Consider the following 18,642-nt stretch of genomic DNA (forward strand, 5'->3'; position numbering starts at 1 on the left):
GCCAATGTGCGCCGCCGTTCGCCTGATCTCGCGAGCCCGCTTGCGCCTGGCTCGCGAGCTCCTCCGCCCGAGCTCCCACACCACGACCCCGCCATCCGCTCCGTCGGGCCTCGCCCTCCCTTGCCGGAGCGCGTTGCTTCCCCGTCCCCGCCGCTCCAGGAACCGAAGCCTCGCCATGGGTTCTCACCACTCGTCGCAGATGACCTCTCCGCGCCGCCCTGCACCGGAAATCGGCCGGATCCGGCAGCCTCCAACCGGATCTGCCCCGTCCCCGCCGTCCGCTGGCGTCCCGCCTTGCTCGAGTCGCGGCGCCGCCCCTGCCTCGCTCGATCCAGGTGGGATCGAGGAGCAGGACAAGGACAGCCACCGCGTGGGCCTCTAGGGCCCATCTCCACCTGCCTGGGCCTCTCCACCAACCGGCCTGCTATGGCCCAATGTGAGCAGCCCCAGCCCCTTCAGTTTCGGCCGAATGCATGTTTTATTCCCTGGACGATTTTGCTAATTTTTCCGGAGACTGCAGTTTTATAGAAAAGTCCCTAGTCTTCATGCATCGTATGTAAAAAACTTTATATATGTAAAATGCTAGGTTTTCACCTAGTTTAATAATCCGCATCATTCATCCATGTTCAAAATGTTTAAAATGTTGTTTGATTAAATTTTCTCAAATGCCATGTTAAAATGATTTATTTCATAACTAATTAATCGTAGCTCGGATTTAAATAAACTTTATATGTAAATTGGGTAGACAAATGCATAGTTTAACATGTTGCACTTTATTTTTAGAATGTGGTTTAGGGCAGAACAGTACCAAATCCGTAATATGCATATGGGGAATTTTCCGGAATTGTTGTTTGTTGTTCCAGCCTCATTTAAACTTGCATAGATAGATAGTTTTCATATGCTTCACCCCTTTCCATGTTTAGTAACATTTAATTTTGTTGGGTACATAACCGGGAGAAAACTAAATAAATTAATGTGGTGTTTCGTTGATATGCAACTCGTTGCATATTGAGCTCCACTTAATTTATAGTATTGTTTGTTGCTCTTTGCCATGGCATGCATATTTAAACCGGACATGCATCATCCTTGGTTGTGCATCATGCCATGTTTATGCTTGTGTGTTTACCTTGTTGCTTGTTTCTTTCTAGTTTACTCCTCTCGTTAGCTTCAGTTTCATTCCAGAGTTGTGAGGATTCGTTCGTCTACATCCTTTTGTCTTCTTCATGGATTCGATCTTCTTCCTTGTAGGATTTCAGGCAAGATGACCATACCGTCCATAGCACTTCTATCATTGCTTGCTAGTTGTTCATTCTATCGCTATGCCGCGTTACCTACCACTTGTTATATCATGCCTCCCATATTGCCATGTCAAGACTCTAACCCACCTTCCTAGCAAATCGTTGTTTGGCTATGTTACCGCTTTAGCTCAGCCACTCTTATAGCGTTGCTAGTTGCAGGTGAAGTTGAAGTTTGTTCCATGTTGGAACATGGATATGTTGGGATATCACAATATCTCTTATTTTAATTAATGCATCTATATACTTGGTAAAGGGTGGAAGGATCGGCCTTATGCCTGGTGTTTTATTCCACTCTTGCCGCCCTAGTTTTCGTCATACCGGTGTTATTTTCCTTAATTTTGCGTTCCTTACGTGGTTGGGGTTATGGGACCCCCTTGACAGTTCGCTTTGAATAAAACTCCTCCAACAAGGCCCAACCTTGGTTTTGCCATTTTCCTACCTACCACCTATACCTTTCCCTTGGGTTCTGCGGACTCAAGGGTCATATTTATTTTAACCCCCCCCCCCGGGCCAGTGCTCCTGTGAGTGTTGGTCCGAATCGGGCAACCTGCGGGGCCACCTCGAGCAAACTTGAGGGCTGGTTTTACTCATAGCTTGTCCCATCCGGTGTGCCCTGAGAACGAGATACGTGCGACTCCTGTCGGGATTTGTTGGCACATCAGGCGGCTTTATTGGTCTTGTTTTACCATTGCCAAAATTTCTTGTAACCGGGATTCCGAGACTGATCGGGTCTTTCCAGGAGAAGGAATATCCTTCGTTGACCATGAGAGCTTGTGATGGGCTAAGTTGGGACACCCCTGCAAGGTATAAACTTTTGATAGCCGTGCCCGTGGTTATGTGGCAGATGGGAATTTGATAATATAGGGTTGTAGAGAACTTGACACTTGACTTAATTAAAATGAATCAACAGCGTGTGTAGCCGTGATGGTCTCTTTTCGGTGGAGTCCGGGAAGTGAACACGGTCATATGTTATGCTTGAATGTAAGTAGTTTTAGGATCACTTCTAGCTTCCCGACCATTGCGTAGCTTCTCATCTTACTCTTATTTGCGTATGTTAGCCACCATACTTTCTTAGTGCTTGCTGCATGTCCACGTCATTACCTTATCCGACCCATAAGCTTAAATAGTCTTGATCTCGTGGGTGTGAGATTGCTGAGTCCTCGTGACTCACGGATACTTCCAAACAGCTGCAGGTGCCGAGGATACCAGTGTAGGTGATGCTACCGAACTCAAGTGGGAGTTTGACAAGGACCTTGGTCGTTCTATGTGTCTTTTCCGGATGATCAGTAGTGGAGCCTGTCAGATTTCGGGTTCCGGCAGACCCTTAAGGTTCGAACACTGGGGTGCGCGCGGAGATTACGCCTTCTACCGCTCCGTCTTGCAAAGATCTAGACTATTGAAAGAACTGCACAAGAGACACAAGGTTTATACTGGTTCGGGCCACCGTTGTGGTGTAATACCCTACTCCAGTGTGTGGTGGGTGGATTGCCTCTTGGGGCTGATGATGATGAACAACACAAGGAAGAACAGCCTCGCGAGGGTCTACTCTTGGCTGGGGCGATAAACTGTTAGGAGGAGTTCAGTCGCCTTTCTCTCTCTCTCTCTCTCTGCTTCTAACTTCTCTATCGAGCCTCCCCTTTTTTCCAACCCTTTGCTCTGTGGGCGGCTGGTCCTATTTATAGAGGCCCTGGTCCTCTTCCCAAATATCGAGCGGGAAGGGAGCCAACAATGGCGGGCTAATTTGAAGGGGGACAGCAAGTATCAGCTATCCTGACAAAAGTAGTCTTCGCCTGCGCAAAGCTCTGGTGATGACGCCGTCTTGGGCTCCACAGTGACCTCCGTCTCGTAGTCCTCCTGGTCTTGGTCTTGTTGCACCAAAATGGCAACCTTTGCCTGATGCCTCGGTACTCCGCGGTTGCGCTTGCTCCCTTTGCACCGAAGTGGAAAGGAGGACGCTGCGCAGGCTGGCACCCGCCTGGCGCCCTGAGTCGTCATGGCTTGCGTCACGGGCACCTCGCGAGATACCCCGCCTTGATCTCTCCGCCTCCTCGTGAGCCAGCCTGACGAGGCCGCGCCTGAGGAAGCTCCACGTCATCCGCCCCGCGAGGCTTGGCCCCTCGCGATGGTCTTGAGTCTTGTGTTGATGGAGCTGGGCCATGCTGGGCCCCCTTTGAGCCACGCCGCAGGCCGTAGGCAGGCAAGTCTGGGGACCCCCGTTCCCAGAACGCCGACAGTAGCCCCCGAGCCCAAGGCGCGCCCGGACTTCGTCGTGCTAAGAGGCGAAAGGGCAAGGGCGAAGCGCCGCGGGCCCTAACATCCTGCGGCCTTGGGCATCGTGTGGCGGTTGATTGGACGTGGGCGGTACTGTTCCCCCACGCCCCCTTATTTTGCGCCCTGCTAGGCGGACTTGTAGTTGTACACAGCTGCTCCCCTTCATGTTGCTCGAGCGTCCCCTGTTCTTCCTCCCTTCGAACACCTGCTCCTGCCTCCAATCCAATCTCTTATCTTCCCCCTCCTTCCCATCGCCATGGCTCCGACGAAGAAGGAGAGAGGGAAGAAACCCATGCCTCCGTCTTGTGTGCCGTCATCGGTGGCCCCCGCCGTCGGCTGGTAGACCATACTCAATCAAGAGTGCCTAGGCAAGGTCAGCTTGGTTGTGTCCACCATCTTCAATGAGTGCGGGAGGACGACGGCCTGGCCTGCGCCCCACTTCTCCATCGACAAGATAGCTACCGAGGTCCCATATTTTACCGACGCCCTGTGGGCGGGTCTGGTTCCCCCCTTTTCTGATTTCTTGAATGTCGTGCTCTCCCATTATCAGATCCACATGATGCATCTAAGTCCTGAGTCCATCACCCTCCTTTCGGTCTTCGCCTTCGTTTGTGAAGCCATGGTGGGCATCCCTCCTTCGGTTGCCTTGCTGCGCCACTTCTTCTCGCTGCATCTTGTCGACCCTACCCAATGCTGGGCGTGCGTGAGCTTCGCTGCCGAGCCTGAGACCGTGGCCTCTGGGATTGACTTCAAGCTCCCCCTGCCCGCGGTTGGGTTCCGCGAGCGGTGGCTGTATGTGGACGCAGGGGTTCCCAGCCCCCTGCTATCGGAGCCGACCTCGCCTGCTGTCCCCAATTCGGGTTGGGGCCAGGAGATGCTCGTGATCCCCCGGCTCGTCTTCGTCTGGCGCCGCTTCGCGCTCCTGAGGAAGCTTGGCGTGACAGCGCCCAAGGTGGTGAAGGAGTTTATGTTATGCCGTGTTGCTCCCCTTCAACGCCACTCTCGTCGGATGTGGGCCTTCCGTGGGCGCGAGGATAGCATGAGGCTCCAGGAAGAGGACTTGGCTCCTGAGGTGCTGAAGTTGGCGCTCTTGACCTTGGTCGGGGACCCCAACCCCGGTAGCGTCCGGCAGGGAGGGGCCTTGCTGTATCTCTACCAGAGCAGGGTCGACTTCGTGAAGCAGATGCCCGTCTTTGATGAGTGGGGCTGCGCCCCGCCGGCCTCCAGGGGCCTCGTGAGAATCCAGTGGTGGTGAATACCCTTCCAATCGGCCAAGGCGACTCCTCCTCAAGTGGCGGAGCAGGGAGGCAGGAGGCGCCGGAGGCCGAGGGGGCTCTCGATGAGGTGACAGCGCCGGGTGATGCTCTCGAGGGGACAACTCATGGGACCCGTGCCGCTAAGGCTGAGGGTGGCAAGCAGCCGCTCTCAGCGCCCGGGGCTGAGGCCTCGGCGGCCCCTACCGCGTCTTCAGGCGAGGTGATGGGCGGCACGCGCCAGGCAGGCGCCCCTGACGTGGATCGCCCCGATGCTCCGTCTTCGTCGCAGGTTGATCCTTGCGCTCTTCTCTTGGGCCGCTTCCACAAGGACTTTGAGGCCCTCCGGAGGAAAAGGAGGCCCTGGGTGATGACTTCCCTTGTCGCGTGCTGAAGCGCAGGAAGTATTTCGCCACTAACGAGTAAGTCTTCTCCCTTTCTGGCTCCGGATCCTCTTGTTGCTTTCACTAATCCTTGCTTCGCAGGCCCCTTCCGGCCGAGCTCGCGGAAGTAGCTGAGGTGCGGCCTCCCTTGGCTTCGCCCCCTCTACCGCCCTCAAGTGCTCCGAGCAGCTCTGCCCTTGTGGTGATGGCGATTGAAGGGGTGGACCATCCCGAGGTGCACCGCGGCCCTTCATTCCCCCCGATTTTCCTTCGCGGGCCCTCTCGGGGAATAGCCAGCCTGCCATGGGCTTCTCTTCTGGTCGTGGAGTGCGACAGGTTGAGGCGCCCCCTGCGCCCTTCATTTGGGGACGGGCTGGTTCCAGGCTAGGCTTCTGGTGCGGCGCGCCCGGCCGTCGCGAGGGCGCCAGTCCCCAGCCCCCTGCCCGGAGGAGGAACGATGATTCGTGGCCCCAGGCGCTTGCTTGGGGCAGATGATGGTGTGGAATACGTGCTTGAGCGCGCCCGGGAGCGCCGCGCTCGCCGCCAAAGGTTCCTTCGAAGGGCGACCGACGCGGTGAACCTGCTTGGGCAGGAGCTTGCTGACGAGGACGCACGCCTGGATGCCGAGGGCCTACGCCTGGCTGCAGGGAGGCGCGAGCTGGAGGCCGCCATCACCCTCGCGCGCCGTCAGCGTGATCTTGACGATGAAGAGGCGAAGGCGTCGCTGGAGGCCTCTCGGGTGGCCCGATCCCAGGCTGCCGAGGAGGCCCAGGGAGCTGACCGATGGAGAGAGGCGGTGGAGGAGCGGGCTCGTGAGCTCCTGGCCCGGTGCCACTCACTGGAGGAGCAAGTGGAGCTGCGCGAGTTGGCCCTTGCGTCGATGCGGGTGGCCTCCGCGACCTAGCTGAGCTCCAGAAGCGTGAAGAAGCATTGACGCTGGAAGCCGCCGAACGCACCCGCGAGTACGAGCGGCTAGAGACGAGGGAGCGCTTGGTGACGCAGGCGGAGGACGATGTCGCCGCACGGGAAGCTCGTGTCCTAGAGGAGGTCGGATGTCGGGTGGCGATGGCACGCTAAGACCTCGAGCGCGAGTTCGAGGGGAGGCTGGAGTTGATCCGGGTCGAAGCTGAAGGGAGGACCGCAGCCTTGAGGGCCAAGCGGGACGAGGCGACGCGGCTGGCCGATGCCTCCCGGGCCGCTCTTGAGGTAGCGCAAGGGGAGTTAGCCGCCTCCCAGGCCGAGATGCTCCGTCTTCGCCAGCTGGTGGAGGAGGCTGAGGGCGTCGCGCGCCAGAACGCGGATGAGATATGTCAGCGGCAGGTCTTGGAGCACGTGCACGGCCCCATGCTCGCGACGCTCCGGGAGAGAGCTAGCGCAGCCTTGGGCAACATCTGTGAGGCGGATGTTGGCGAGCCGCACACAGCCAACTACGCTGGCAACCTTCAGTTCTTCACCGCTGTGGTGACGCAGCTGGAGGCGCGGTCGGCCAGGGCCGACAGGTTGGTGGAAGAGAGGAGCCGCGCCCTGCTCGGGCGCGCCTTTTCCCGTGTCTTCAGCCATCTCCTGAACATGGATTCCCACTTTGATTTTGACGCCGTCATCGCCCCAGTTCCCCAGGCCGTCCGAGGCGACCTGGCGCACTAGGTGGAAGACAACATGGATGCCCTTGTCAGGGCCTTCGCTTCGGACGATGACGGCGTGATCGTGGCTGCTGACGAGGGCGGTGCGGTGAACGGCCCTGACACTGCTGGTGGTGACGCAGACAACGATGGCGAGTTCGGCGACGCCAGCGGCGGCTCGGGAGGTGCTTCCGAGGATGCATTGGGGGATTGGTCCGACTGAGTGTGTATCTCTCCTGTCTTTTTTACCCTGCATGAATAGAACTCAGGTTGTTGACCTGATGGCTGTGAGAGCATTTTGGGAGGGGAAGCCCCTCATGTAAAACCTGTGTTCATCGTATTAGTAGTTGTCATATTGCACGAGCGCCCACGCCTGGTGGTTGGCTGGTTTACCTTTGTTGCGCGCAAGCCCCGAAGCAGCCTATGGGAGGACGTGATGTCTTGGGTGTTCTTTAGTTGAATCTATAGGATATGAGAGTGTCGCCGGCAGGGAGCTTCACAGGCATTGGCCTTTTTCACAGGCTCCGGGCCTTTTCCCAAATGCGACGGCTTCACAGGCATTTGCCTTCTTCACAGGCTCTGGGCCTTTTCCTAAATGCGACAGCTTCACAGGCGTTTGCCTTCTTCACAGGCTCTGGGCCTTTTCCTGAATGCGACAGCTTCACAGGCATTTGCCTTCTTCACAGGCTCTGGGCCTTTTCCTGAACATGACAGCTTCACAGGCGTTTGCCTTCTTCACAGGCTCTGGGCCTTTTCCTGAATGCGACAGCTTCACAGGCATTTGCCTTCTTCACAGGCTCCGGGCCTTTTCCTAAGCGCAACAGCTTCATAGGTGTTTGCCTTCTTCACAGGCTCCGGGCCTTTTCCTAAGCGCGACAGCTTCACAGGCATTTGCCTTCTTCACAGGCTCCGGGCCTTTTCCCAATAGGACAACCTCCGCAGGCACCCGAAAATCCTCCCGAGAGGGAGCAACAGCGGCAGTTTGGGTTGCGCACAAGCCAGGCCTGACCCGACTCGCGAGGGGCTCGCGAGGGGAGGCAGCTGTGGCGAAGCGGTAACCAGAACGCGAGAAACGGCTCGAACGAGAATAAGCACCCCTTCCCCGAACACACGCAAATCTAAAATTTGAATCCAACTTAAATCCAGTGGGGGAAAAGATACAGCCAAAGGGAAAGGCAATGAAAGCAGACAAAAGGCCGCGTCCGGCACCTAATCTAGTCTTGGACATCTTCTCACTAGCGCGGAGCTAAGTGCTGTCCACTGGGCATGGGAGGGAGCCCCAGGGCCTGAGGCCGGCACCCCTGAGACTCCGGGGCGTGTACAGCCCCACTCATTATTACGTGAGAGTGTCATGGGGCGGCGAGCTTCACAGGCACCGGGCGTTCTTCACAGGTACTGGCCTTGCTTCATATCGCCAGATGAGGGCCCCGCCTTGCGCCACACTCTAGTGCCATCAGCAATGACCGGAACCCAGGACGTCGCCCGATGGGGTAGAGCGGTCGCCAGCGGTTCCCCCGACGACCACGGGTCCTCTGCCAGGGGCAGGCCCTGAGGCACCTCCCTAGCAGAGGGCCTACCTCCTGAGAACACCTTGCTCCGAACGCCGCGGTGGTGATGTCGGATCTCGGCCCCTCTCCTGCAGCCCCCTGTGCCCTCCTCCCGAGGGGTAGGAGACTGTGGGAGCGGGGCAGCTACTTGCTGCGGTGACCTGCACCTCCTACGATCCATGGTTAGCGTATACCTGCTCCTGAAGAATTAGCGGTGCCCAATAATTGTTGCCTCCAGCGTGGCCAGTGGGACCGTTCCGGGGCTCCTGGAAAGGCTCGGCTTCTAGTGCCTCGTCCCCCCAGCTTGGGCTAAGGAGCGAGCCTTGTTGGTTGTCGTGAGGGTGTCCTTGGTCCATCATGAGGGGCACGTATTCCCCCGGCGCCATCATCCCGAATGCCACGCCGTAATGCCCCGCATGCCACGCGGTCCCGCCTGTCATGCCCACTGCGGGGTGGCAGCGCGGCCGCCCACTGGGGCCGCAGGTCGCGTTGAGTCCTTCTTCTTCGCGGGCCGGGGGCGGGGGCAGCGCCGCCGCCAGTCCGGTGCTGACAGTTCTGCTGGCGTCGGAGTAGCCTTGGAGCCCGCGGGCGCGCGCGGAGCCCCCGCGCTGGTCGCCCTGGGCTTGAGATGGGAGCTGGGTGGAGAAGGGGTGAGCCCCCGAGGCGGCGAAGCCCAGGAGCTCCGCCACTCGCTCCAGCAGCACGTCGTGGCCGCCCACCAGCAGTCTGCACTGCAGCAGCTCTCGGGCCACCGTGAGCGCGGCCCTCGAGTTCGCCTGCTCCCGACGGGTGTACGGTGTCGTGGTCGTGGTCGCGGCGTGATTGGAGGCCCTTGCTGCCGACCGTGCCTGCCGCGGTGTAAGAGTTGTCGAAGTCTGTCCGCGTCGCCCGCAGCCCGCAGCGCCCTGCGGACCGCGAGCTGCCTGGGGCACGGGGTCGCTCGAGGCGAGCGATTCTGCGCGGGCAGGCCATGCAGCCCATGGGTCGGGGTTGCCCTCCTGGTCGCCGGGCATGATGATGACGACGCGACGGGGCACGAAGCGGTGGAAGACGAATTCCGGCGCACCCCTACCTGGCGCGCCAAATGTTGGATTTCGGGTTCCGGCAGACCCTTAAGGTTCGAACACTGGGGTGCGCGCGGAGATTACGCCTTCTACCTCTCCGTCTCGCAAAGATCTAGACTACTGAAAGAACTGCACAAGAGACACAACGTTTATACTGGTTCGGGCCACCGTTGTGGTGTAATACCCTACTCCAGTGTGTGGTGGGTGGATTGCCTCTTGGGGATGATGATGATGAACAATACAAGGAAGAACAGCCTCGCAAGGGTCTGCTCTTGGCTGGGGCGATGAACTGTTAGGAGGAGTTCAGTCGCCTCTCTCTCTCTCTCTCTCTCTCTCTGCTTCTAACTTCTCTATCGAGCCTCCCCTTTTTTCCAACCCTTTGCTCTGTAGGCGGCTGGTCCTATTTATAGAGGCCCTGGTCCTCTTCCCAAATATCAAGCGGGAAGGGAGCCAACAATGGCGGGCTAATTTGAAGGGGGACCGCAAGTATCAGCTATCCTAACAAAAGTAGTATTTGCCTGCGCAAAGCTCTGGTGATGACGCCGTCTTGGGCTCCACAGTGACCTCCATCTCGTAGTCCTCCTGGTCTTGGTCTCATTGCACCGAAATGGCAACCTTTGCCTGATGCCTCGGTACTCCGCGGATGCGGTTGCTCCCTTTGCACCAAAGAGGAAAGAAGGACGCTGAGCGGGTTGGCACCCGCCTGGCGCCTTGAGTCGTCATGGCTTGCATCACGGGCACCTCGCGAGGTACCCCGCCTTGATCGCTCCGCCTCCTCGTGAGCGAGCCTGACGAGGCCGCGCCTAAGGAAGCTCCGCGTCGTCCGTCCCGCGAGGCTTGGCCCCTCGCGAGGGTCTTGAGTCTTGTGTTGATGGAGCTGGGCCGTGCTGGGTCCCCTTTGAGCCACGCCGCAGGCCGCAGGCAGGCAAGTCTGGGGACCCCCGTTCCCAGAACGCCGACAAAGCCCAGTTGGGACGATCGGGGATCTAGCATTTGGGGTTGTCTTCCTTTATTTTGGTTTCGTAGTCGGACCTTTGATTGTACTCTAGATGATGTATGTTTAACTTGTTATTCATGTGAAGTGGCGATTGTAAGCCAACTCTTTATCCCTTTCTTATTCAGTACATGGTATTGTGTGAATATTACCCCTCTTGTGACTAAACCACCATGCGGTTATGCCTCTAAGTCGTGCCTCGACACGTGGGATATATAGCCGCATCGTGGGTGTTACAAGTTGGTAATTGGAGCCATCCCCGACTTAGGAGCCCCCTGCTTGATTGAATCGTTGACGTTTTTGAGTCTAGAACAAAATGTCTTGAGTCTTATGATTATATATATCATAGAGTAGGATTCTTTTTACTCCTCTGTCCCTTCGTCGCTCTGGTGAGGCCTCCTAAAGTAGAAGTTTTGACTTTCCTCTCCGCAAATTTCACGAATTTTTTTAGGATCACCCGGGTATCTTGGAATCGTTCTGATATTCTTGTGACGAGAACATTGTTTTTGGTGCCACCTGAAATTTAGGGGTTGTGGCAGTGTCCCGGGGAATTGAGCTCCGAAGTGTTTTCGTCACAATTTTATCGTTGCAGTTCTGGAATACCTGAGTTTCGCCAACATCAAAAATCTCTTGTATGCAGTTGGTTGTGAGATAAACTTGAAGCCACCCAGTACTGGGGTGGGAGTTCGGTAGTATTGCCATAACTCGTATAATGGATGCTTTTCAAAGGTTGAGGTACATGATTTCCGGAGTTTTCTTGGTTATGTGTTGATGGACGGATATAGTTGGAGCGTAGGGCATGTTAGTTGTGTGATATATGTTGTGCCTCCCTGTATCCCCAACACCAGATTGCATAACCAGAAAGTTTCGGGAGTTTACAAGTGGGAATTCAAGTAGCTCCTAGGACATCTTTCCGACAGATGCATGATATGAGATTGCGGTTCGACGTCTAGTGGTCCGCCTATCCATGGTTGGTTTACAGTGGTCTCGTTGTGTCTTCAAGAGTCCTTGGCTATGCTGACTCGTGGACGCTTCATATGTCATGTGAAGTGCCTTGTACATGATGGTGTTGTACGATCGAGCCCGTGTGGGTCCCACCACAAAAAATTCGGACGAAATCTCTATCATATGTTTGTTCCGGCTTATCCTGCAAGCCAATCCTTTGTTTTTTTGGTTTGTCGTATTCGAGTTGCTTCAATGTGAAGTGTTGATTCCATACCTTCCCTAAGCGGTGTTCTCATATTTCTATGTGGATGCTAATCCTTCTCGATCATCAAGGTTGTCTTTTCAATTCTTCCCAACCAGTGTACTTCTCTTCAAGAGGATCCGATCATTTCAACATTCGCGAGATTAAATTTCAGTTCTTCTTAGTGGTGTTCGTTCCATTCGTCCCCAAGTTGTCTTTGTTTTTTCGGCCCTCCCACCCTATTTCTTCAAGGACTCAGATTTCTTAATCAAGTATACATTTTATTCATGTGAAGTCTCTTCATTCATTTCTTTCAATGTTCTTATCCGGTGATTCTCAGGAAGATACTAACGGAGCTTCAAGTTAATCATTCTTCATTTTTTTTCCTTCTCCGGTGGATTCAATTCAAGCTTTGTCGATCATATCCTTTTCTCATTTCAAATGTTTTCTCATGTCGGTGAACCTCTTAATCATCCACTTCTCGCTATTCAATTGTTCCGGAGTGCTGAAGATATCTAAGAAGATTCAAGTTTCCATTCTCAATTTGCTCAAGTTCTTTTGAGTATGTTATATCATTCAATCCATTTAACTCAATCGTTGCAATCTCCCTTTCAAGTAATCATTTCAATGGTGTTTCTTTTGAGTGGACCCTAACCCACAGGTCTTTCCCAGGATCTTATCTGACTCTTCTAATTTTCCCGAAGCTATTCTCAAATTCATTTCAAAGTGTGACGTAAGAATGGATTCCATTAGTAATATGTCTTTCCAAGTTTGATTCCAAATTCTTTCCTTTGTTGGTTCAACCTCTTCGATTTTCATTCTCCCGGAGTGTCTCAACAATTCATGGTGGTGTTTCTCATCGTCATTCTCAGATTTGGAGACCGGAGAAGAGTTTCTCTTCAATCATATCTATTCTCTTGAAGATTCATGGTTCTAGCTTGATGCCATCCTCTCATAATTGTTTTCGATTGTGAGAATTGTAAGTGCATCTAGTGCCACCCCTAGTTGGTTTTGGAGTATTGACGACAAACCTGGTTGAGGGACTAATGTGCTTGTGAGAATTGCAGGATAACACAGGTAGTAGTCCCTCATTGATTCGGTTTTCCTACTGGAGATGACCCCTAAAAATGTATGAAGACATTGAAGACAAAGGTGGTATGTGAAGATAATCACATTGAAGACTATGACAAGAGAAGACATCGCGTGAAGACTATGGAGCACGAAGACTTAGTTGTTTCATTGTTTCCTTTTCTTCTTTGTTGAGTCATAGGAACCACCGTACTATTAAGTGAGGTCACAGTGAACACAGTCAGAATGACTGAAGTGATGCTTAACCAAAATTCTATGTCTTCGAGCGAAGACAATGAGAGCAAATCTCATCCAGAGCTGGATGAGTCAGCTTTACTTGTAGCCCAAGTAAAGTTGCCGCATGTGTTTGAAATCTAACCGTTGGAACACGTGTCAGTTCCTTAGTGACCCAGGGTCATTTTGGACAAAATAGGTCGGGTTGCCTAGTGGCTATAAATAGCCCACCCCCTACACCATAAATTGGTTGGCTGCTTAGAGTTAGTGCACGAATTTTGTCGTTTGAGAGCAACCCACCTTGAAGCCTTTGAGAGAGAAATCCTTGCGAGGACAAAGCCCTAAACACCCAGAGCCAAAGAGTGTTAGGCATCACTGAAGTCTTCCTGTCTGTGTGATCTGAAGACTTGTTACACTTGAGGACTGTGAATCCTCCAGCCGGTTAGGCGTCACATTCTGAGCATCCAAGAGTCATTGTGGATCGCCGGTGAACAAAGTCTGTGAAGGTTTGGAAGTCTACCTTGAAGACTTACCAGAGTGATTGGGCGAGGACTGGGTGTCCTTAGCTCAAGGGGAATAAGGTGAAGACATGGTCTTCTAAGTTAAATCTCAGCCTCCCTAACCAGACGTACAGTTGTCACAGCAACTGGAACTGGTCCAACAAATCATTGTCTTCTACAAGCCACTGGTTCTATCCTCTCCCTCTCCTTACTTACAGTTTGTCTTCATGAAGTCATTGCCTGCTTGCATTACCTGTTTGACTTCACTGTGTGAACACTGTCACTGTTTGGCTTCATACAATCTTCTGTCCTGATCTTTGCTACCTATCTGCTATTACTCTTCGTGCTTTCACTTCATTAAATACTTGACTATGGATTGCCTAGTGTAGTCTACCTTCCGCTGCATATCATAGGTTCATTTCTATCGTTTGTCTTCAAAACTCCCATGTTTTGAAGACTTTCATAAAAATTGCCTATTCACCCCGCCTCTAGTCGATAACTAGCACTTTCAAGAATTCTTTTCAACCATCCGGAGCAATTTAGGAGTTTTTTTCAGTTTGATTCTCCAGAACACATCATCTCAGAAGTATTCATTCCAGCTTTCAGCTCTCGTTCTCCAAATCTTACCGGTGCATCATTCAAGTATTCTCTAGCTAGTTCATGATCTCTTCATTTCACTTGTATCTAAATTCTCTCAAGTATCTTCGTTCATTTTCCAATTCCTCCTGGCGATGTGTTCATTTTCTTCGCTCGTTCTTTTAATCCTAACTCTGGTTCCTCCTGCATTCCTCTTCTGTCGTTATCATATTAAATCACTCGTTCTTTCTAAATCCTACTGGTGGTTCATTGAAGACCTTCTCAAGTTTACGCTATATCTCTCTTAATCCTTTCTACGAGAATGAGTAGTATGCCAAATCCATTGCTTGTCATCAATTTAAATTGGTGAAGGATATGCATAACGTAATTCTTATTATTGTTTCATCAAAGTGATCTAGTTTCTTCTTTCTAGAGTTGTTCATCATCTCACATTTCTCGGTTCGAGATGCTTTATCTTTTCTTTTCCAGAGTTCCAAGTTTTTCGCATTATCTCGTCGTGAAGCTCCATCTAAATCATCGCAAGGCTTCACCTTGTGTTTTCAACTTCTCTTTCATTCACGATTTCTTCATGGAAGCTCTACATGATGGTTCGTCACGGATTCCTTTCATTCTCGATTTCTTCTTCAAGATTTCTCTCGAAGTTAAGATCCGTCAAGCTATACTCTGAAATAAACTTGTTGTTCAACACTTGTCTTATTTTGAGGAGTTCAAGCATTCTTCATCTTGCATACCGAAGTGTAATTCTTTCTTTCTTATCTTTTGAGGTGGTGTTATGTCCATCTTGACAATTTCCCTTCGTGTTTCATCATTCACAAGTTGTCCGGAATGACATATTTTAAACCCATCATTTTCAATTCGTTCATGATATCCTTTGCAACCCATCAATCTCTTCATTGGAGTAATCTTGGGTTATATTTCATCTAAAGCTTTCCCTAAGGATTGTTGCTATATATGGTGCTTATAAATGACCCAAGTTCTTCATTTATCCTCCCGGTGAAATAAGCTTCTCATCTGCTTGTTGATATCAATCCAATCTATTGTTTCCGTTGTGGCAGAATTTTGCCTCAATTTTGAGAAGTTTTCTATAAGGCCACTACAAGCTTATTCGTTTCATTGTTGGTTTCCAACAACTCCATTATAGCCTTCTTGGAAGGGTGCTTTCCAAACTCATTTGTGGTAGAAGTTGGCATTTTCTTCTCCATTCTGTTACTGCAATGATATATCTTCTATTCTTCCTTCCGGAGGCATTGTGATGTTACTGCAATGATTGTGAGGACCGTGTTCTTTTCGTGCTTATCCATTTAACCGGGGTGTCGTGTCCTCCGTTCAAGTTCTCTCATCTTATCAAGTTTTGCCTCCTTTCTCAGCTGGAGTGCTGTCTGAGATCTTTCTTACCCCTTGTGTCATTCTTGCAATAGTTCCGAAGGCAGTGTGTTGTTGATTTCATCAAGTATCCTCTCATCTTATAAAGTTCATGTTCAATTCCTTCCATTTACAGTCAGAGTTTTTTCCAAATTATATCATTCTTTTCCCTTCTCTATCTTGTGTTAACCGGAGTGTTGTGTCTATCATTCCTCTTCTAACGGAAGTCTCATCCAAGTGCTTTCATTTGGCCAAGTTCATATTCTATGCCTTCCATTTCCAACTGGAGTGTTGTCATAATTGATCTTTATCGTTCCTTGTACATCTTGTTTCAACCAAAGCGCTTGCATGTACTTCTTGTCCATTGTAACCCTTTTCTTATGTCTTTCAACCTACAAGGTTCTCGTAATGTTCCTTGTTCCTCTTTTCTAACAGAGTGTTTTCAACTTTGTTCATCTTCGTTGTATTCTTTCTTTCAATTTGTTCAACCTCTCAACATTCGTGGTTTCACTCATTTGTCCAAGAAGAAACTTAGTTTTACCTATTCCTCTTCCGTTTCTCCCTGGTGCCATCCTAGATCTCGGGACGAGATCCTCTCGTAGTGGTGGAGTGTTGTGACTCCCCGAGTCCGACACGCCAGGTGTCTTCAAGTTACTCATTGTTGTTGCCTTGTCATACGCTTGCGTTTTGCATCTTGCCAGGTCATCGTGTGCATTGCATCATCATGTTTTCAAAACCTGCATTCGTCCGGGTCTCCTAGTTCTTTCCGTTGTCCATTCTGAGCCCAGACACACTTAGACGCGCCCGCGGCACGTCCGAAATAGTATTTTATAAGTGGCCGGAAAAAGCTCTCAGAACGAGTTGAAAGTTGACATGCGGTGTTGTTATGTCGTGAGTAGGCTGCCTGCCAAGTTTCATCGCATTTGGAGTTCATTTGATAGCCCAACCGTTAAACATATCGCGGCATTATAGTCGGTCGAACGTCAGACGTTTTCGGTCTCCGGAAACAGTTGCCAGGCTGCACTCCTTCCGTCTCATCTCATCACAACCCCCTCTACACAGTCCATCTAGCCCACCTACCTACCCTCCGCTCCGGGCCATCTGATGATGATCGAATGGTCCAAAAATAGATGAAAACCCCCCTAAACCTAACCCCTGCCTATCTAAGCAGCCTCCCCATTCCATTTTCGGAACCCTAGCCCCCTCCACCTACCTCTAGCCCCCCTCATCAGAATCTGCACCCCCAACCTGCAGCTGCCAGCTCCACCTTCCAGCCGCCGCCTCCCACCTCAAAATCCGGCGCAGCCGCCCCTCCAGCGCCACGTGGCGCGCTCCTAGTGGCCAGCCGCCATCGCACAGTAGCCCGTAGCCAACGGCATGGCGCCACGCGTCCCGACCGACCTCCCACCACCACGGGCCCGCCAGGACCTAGATCGGGCCCAAGGAAGCCCGCCCGAGCCCATGCGCATCGCCGTTCGCCCTATCCCGCGAGCCCGCTCACGCCTAGCTCGCAAGCTCCTCCACTCGAGCTCCCTCACCGCGACCCCGCCGTCCACTCCGTCGCGCCTTGCCCTCCCTTGCCGAAGTGCGCTGCCTCCCCTTCCCCACCGCTCCAGGAACCGAAGCCTCGTCATGGGTGCTCACTGCTCGCCACCGATGACCTCTCTGCGCCGCCCTGCATCAGAAATCAGCCGGATCCGACAGCCTCCAACCGGATCCACCCCGTCCCCGCTGTCCGCTGGCGTCCCGCCTCGCTGGAGTCTCGTCGCCGCCCCTTCCTTGCTCGATCCAGGTGGGATCGAGGAGCAGGACGAGCCCAGCCACTGCGTGGGCCTCTAGGCCCCATCTCCACCTGCCTAGGCCTCTCCACCAACCAGCCTGATATGGCCAATGTGAGTAGCCCCAGCCCCTTTAGTTTCAGCCGAACGCATGTTTTATTCCCTAGATAATTTTGCTATTTTTTCCGGAGACTACAATTTTACAGAAAAATCCCTAGTCTTCATGCATATCATATCACACAAACCGTGCATCGTATGTAAAAACTTTATATATGTAAAATGCTTGGTTTTTCACCTAGTTTAATAATATGCATCATTCATCCATGTTCAAAATGTTTAAAATGTTGTTTGATTAAATTTTCTCAAATGCCATGTTAAAATGATTTATTTCATAACTAATTAATCGTAGCTCGGATTTAAATAAACTTTATATGTAAATTGGGTAAAAATGCATATTTTAACATGGTGCACTTTATTTTCCTGTTTAACATCAATAAAATGTGGTTTAGGGCAGAACAGTACCAAATCCATAATATGCATATGGGGAATTTTCCAAAATTGTTGTTTGTTGTTCCGGCCGCACTTAAACTTTCCTAGATAGATAGTTTTCATATGGTTCACCCCTTGCCATGTTTAATAACATTTAATTTTGTTGGGTACATAACCGGGAGAGAACTAAATAAATGAACATGGTGTTTCATTGATATGCAACTCGTTGCATATTGAGCTCCACTTAATTTGTAGTATTGTTTGTTGCTCTTTGCCATGCCATGCATATTTAAACCGGACATGCATCATCCTTGTTGTGCATCATGCCATGTTTATGCTTGTGTGTTTACCTTGTTGCTTGTTTCTTTCCGGTTTGCTCCTCTCGTTAGCTTCAGTTTCGTTCCGGAGTTGTGAGTATTCGTTCGTCTACAACCTTTTGTCTTCTTCATGGATTTGATGTGGGATTTCAGGCAAGATGACCATACCCTCGATATCACTTCTATCTTTGCTTGCTAGTTGTTCGTTCTATCGCTATGTCACGCTACCTACCACTTGTTATATCATGCCTCCCATATTGCCATGTCAAGCCTCTAACCCACCTTCCTAGCAAACCGTTGTTTGGCTATGTTACCGCTTTTGCTCAACCACTCTTATAGCATTGCTAGTTGCAGGTGCAGTTGAAGTTTGTTCCATGTTGGAACATGGATATGTTGGGATATCACAATATCTCTTATTTTAATTAATGCATCTATATACTTGGTAAAGGGTGGAAGGTTCGGCCTTCTGCCTGGTGTTTTGTTCCACTCTTGCCGCCCTAGTTTCCGTCATACTGGTGTTATGTTCCATGATTTTGTGTTCCTTGCACGGTTGGGGTTATGGGACCCCCTTGATAGTTCTCTTTGAATAAAACTCCTCCAAGAAGGCCCAACCTTGGTTTTTCCATTTGCCTACCTACCACCTATACATTTCCCTTGGGTTCTGCAGACTCAAGGGTCATCT

Source organism: Triticum aestivum, chromosome 5A (genome assembly GCF_018294505.1).
Source record: "Triticum aestivum cultivar Chinese Spring chromosome 5A, IWGSC CS RefSeq v2.1, whole genome shotgun sequence".
NCBI lineage: Eukaryota > Viridiplantae > Streptophyta > Magnoliopsida > Poales > Poaceae > Triticum > Triticum aestivum.